This window comes from Meriones unguiculatus, chromosome 17 (assembly GCF_030254825.1).
Source record: "Meriones unguiculatus strain TT.TT164.6M chromosome 17, Bangor_MerUng_6.1, whole genome shotgun sequence".
NCBI lineage: Eukaryota > Metazoa > Chordata > Mammalia > Rodentia > Muridae > Meriones > Meriones unguiculatus.
This window is the reverse complement of record NC_083364.1, coordinates 15,100,313-15,105,008: the sequence shown is the minus strand read 5'-3', so window position 1 is coordinate 15,105,008 and position 4,696 is coordinate 15,100,313.

The following is a 4,696-nucleotide window of genomic DNA, read 5'->3' as shown; positions in this document are numbered from 1 at the left end:
AAAGCAGGCAACAGAGTCAATGTCCCCTTACTAGGCCACCCACATGAGGCTGAGCTGCTGAACTGCTACCAGTGTAGGGGGCCTAGGTCTAGTCTATACATGGTCCTTGGTTGGTGCTTCAGTAGTTACAAGTCCCTCTGGGCCCTGGTTGCTGCTATTAGTCTTCTTGTGGAGCTTCTTGTGGACGTGGTACCTCCACGTCCTTCTATCCTTTCTCCTACTTCTCCACAAAACTCCCTACGCTTTGCCCAATGTTTGGCCAGGAGTCTCAGCATCTGTTTTGATCACTGCTGGGTGGAGCCTCTCAGAGGACAGCTATACATAGCAGCTTTATTGGAGGAATTTTTTTTTTTTTTAATCTTAGATGTACACTTGAAACTTTCAGGTCCATGGTCCTGGTAGATGGGAGAGGGGAGTCCCAAGACCAGGAAAAGGGGGAGAGATTCAATCCTCAGGAACAGGCAGGAAAACTTAGGCTGTTGACTGACAGAAATACTTATCTGGGGTCCATTTGACCTGTGTGTGAGAGGTGGATCCAAGTTGATTCTCCAAAGTTTACAATATTTTTAAGTTTACAAAAACAGATAACAGTTTTAGATATAGCCAGGCAAAGTGGTCCATGCTTGTAATCCCAGTACTCAGGGAGGCGAGGCAAGTGGATCTCTGTGAGTTCAAGGCCAGCCTGCTCCACAAAGTGTGTCCAGGACAGCCAAAGCTGTACAGAGAAACCCCTCTTGGAAAAAACAACGATAAAAAGTTTTAGCTGTGCTATCATTACCACTGTTTGAAATTGGTGCTGCAACCCACATTGTACAAAAAGTGGTAGACTCATCCTTTGGAGTCAGAGCGAAAGCTTGGGAACACAAAATGATGTGGGGTTAAAAACATTAAGACATTTTCCAGAGTGCTGAATATATAATATAGATCGGTCAGAAATGTTTTTTTTTTAAATCACAATAAGAAGAAATTTTAAATCTATACTTAGAAAAAAAACAAAGGACCCACATACCTATGGACACTTAAGTTTTGACAAAGAAGCTAAAACCATACAATGAAAAAAAAAGAGAGAGAGAGAGCATCTTAAATAAATTGTGCTGGTCTAACTGGATGTCCACATGTAGAAAAATGCAAATAGATCTGTATCTATCACCGAGCACAAAACTCAAATTCAAGTGGATGAAAGACCTCAACATAAAACCAGAAACACTAAATCTATTAAAAGAGAAAGTAGGAAAGATCTTTGACCTCATTGGCACAGGAGACAACTTCCTGAACAGAACACCAACAGCTTAGGCTTCAAGATGAACAATTGATAAATGGGACCTCATGAAACTGAAATGCTTCTGTAAGGCAAAGGACACTGCAGTAGAATGAAAAGACAATATACAGATTGGGAAAAGATCTTTAATAATCCCACATTTGACAAAGAGCTAATATCCAGAATATATGAAGAACTCAAGAAATTAAGCATCAACAAACCAAATAACCCAATTAAAAATAGGGTACAGAGTTAAACAGAGAATTCTCAATAGAGAAATATGGAATGGCCAAGAAGCACTTAAAGAAATGCTCAACATCCTTAGCTATCAGGGAAATGCAAATCAAAATGACTCTGAGATTCCATCCTACACCCATCAGAGTGGCTAAGATCAAAAACACAAGTGCCAGCACATGCTGGAGAGGATGTGGAGAAAGAGGAAGACTCCTTCCATTGTTGGTGGGAGTGCAAACTTATACAACCACTCTGGAAACCAATCTGGTGCTTAGAAAATTAGGAATAGCTCTACCTCAAGACCCAGCTATACCAATCCTGGGTATATATGCAAAAGATGTTTTACCATACAAAAGGGACACTTGCACAACTATGTCAATAGCAGCTTTATTCGTAATAGCCTGAATCTGGAAACAACCTAGGTGTCCCTCAACCGAAGAATATGTAGCAGAAAGCCACCTGTAGCAGTCTTTTTAAAAAAAATCTATTTGGGGTGTCTAGGCCTTTACCTTCCTTCCACCAACTCCCCAACCTTAAGTAGGAGAGAGAAAAGGTTAGTGGGGAGGGGGAGCAGACCCCTTTACTTCTCCATGCCACTGCACCCTGAAGCGTTTCTCTCTGTCTGTCTGCTCCAAACAGCTACACCGTCTCTGGTCTCTGGTCTATCCAAATTGCTCCATGCCACACGCCAACACCAAATTCTATACAGTCTCCTTCTTGGCCTCAGGTTTATACTCTCAGAATTCTAGACCATGTCCCTCTCTGTGTGGCATATGGAAAGCCATTACCAGCTGGCAAAGATCATTCCCCACAAATAACAATTAACAGGTGTGGACAAACTATAGCCCAACTAAAATCCCACTTGGGATTAAAACAAAAGCATATTTACATAACATACAAAGAAACCAAAACTTCAATTACAAGAATGGATAAAGAAAATGTGGTCCATTTACAAAATGGAATACTCCTGAGCTGTTAAAAACAAGGAAATCATGAAATTTGTAGGCAAATTGATGGATTTAGAAAAGATCATCCTGAGTGAGGTAACCCAGACCCATAAAGACACACATGGCATATACTCACTTATAAGTGGATTTTAGCTTTATAATACAGGATAAATATGCAAAAACCCAGACCCAAAGAAGAAAAGTAACAAGGAGGACCAAACTCCCACTCAGAAGTAGAAATAGAATAGACAGTGAAAGTGGTAGAAGAGATGGAACAGGGTAAGAGAGGGAGCATGGAGAGAAATGAGGGTTGATATCAGATTGGGGAGCAGGAAGACAGAGGGCTTGCAGAGAGAAGACAAACCTTGAGCAGGGACTTCTCTGTGACAAGCTGGAGACGTATAGCAGTGTAGGCTCCTGGGAGGATATGAGGTGACTCTAGCTGAGACTCCTAGTAACAGAGGTCACGGAGACTGAAGAGGACACCCTCTAACCGGACACAACTCCCAGTGGAGGGAGGGGAACACCAGCCCACCCACAAAACTTCAACAAGATGTGCAGGGACAAAAATAAATCAGAGGTTGAGGGAGTGCCCAACCAATGACTGGCCCAACCTGAGACCCACCCCATGGGAGCCAGCCAACCCCTGATAACGTTAATGATACCCTGCTATGCTTGCAGATAGGAGCCTAGCATAGCTGTCCTCTGAGTTGTTCTACCCAGGACCTGATGGAAACAGATGCAGAGACCCACAACCAAATATTGGGTGGAGTGCAGGGCATCTAGTGGGAGGGGGGAGGGGGATAGAAGGACCCAGAGAAAACAGGAACCTCATAAGAAGACCAAAACAACCAACTAACCAGGGCCCAGGGGGCCTGTGGAGATGGAAGCACCAATCAAGGACCATGAATGGACTGGACCTAGGCCTCCTACACAGATGTAGCTGGTGGGCAGCTCAGTCCTCATATGGGTTCCCTAGTAAGGGGAACAGGGGCAGTCTCTGACATGGACTCTGTTGCCTGCTTTTCAGTCACTTTCCACTGCAGGGCTATCTCACCAGGTCACAAGGGGAGAGGATGTGCTCAGTCCAGACCCTATTTGACATGCTGGAGGTAGGGGGGCTCCCCTTCTTTGAGGAGTAGAGGTTGGGGGGATAGGAGAAACAGGAAGAAAGGGTGGAATGGGGAGGAGAGTAGGGGAGGTAGTTATGACAAGGATGCAAAACAAATAAATTTCTAAAAAGAAAGAAAGAAACAAGCAAAGGAAATTTAAAATCTTGAGCTTGTGGCTATAATAATATTGCAGTGCTTTACAAGAGCTAGATTAAGGGCTTATCAGAACCCTGTTGATTGTCAAAATTCTGAGCTGTTGACGTTTAGTAACATAGAAAGGGAAAGAAATCTGTCTGAAGTATTTTATATATTTTAAATCACTTTTGTAACTTGAATTTATATATCTTAAAACACTGTTTTAGCCCTTCACAACTTACCCAAGCTTTCATATCTTCAGATCCTTACAACTTGTATCTATGTACCTTGGAACACCTTTCTAGAACTTTAGAACGTACATAAAACCTAATTTTTAAAAATTTAAAAAAAAATTCAGTTACCATGAGACACGGGTAATAATAATTGAAAGCAGTCACTAAAAAGCAAGTTTCTTTAAATCAAGGAATAGTAAAAAGTTACTTAAAAACCTGTCTTTTGAGTTTATCTCTCTTCTAGAGTCTGGTAAAAAAGTAAACTGTTTTTCTCAGCTGGAGGCCTAGAAGCTCTAGGTAAGTGAAGCCTGAAACCTGATTTTTACACATGAAGAAAACTGAGAAGGCAGCTGAAGACTTGGTTTCTGCGGTTAAACTGACAAGGCTATCAAACGCCATCAGAGATCTGAGAAGGATAACGTTAGGGTATAGGCAGCCTGCTACTTGGCTGCCTAGCAACCTATGATGTCATCATATATCGCCTACCAGTTGTGTGGCAAACGCGGTTCAGCTGCGCATGTACAAGTTATGAAGAGGACCAGCCCGGCGCTTTGCCTGTCTCTTACTCTCCTTTCTTGGTGTCTCTGCCTCCCTTTCTTTCCTGGGGTCCCCGACCACGTCTCTCTTTCCCTTTCCTCTCTATCTCTCCACCTCCATCCAATAAATCTCTTTCATATAATACCTGTTGTGTGAACGACATCATTTAAAAAGAAACCCTAACAGATAAATGTCACTGGAGTAAGTTAGGAAGTACAAAGCAAGCACTCCCAGACCTAT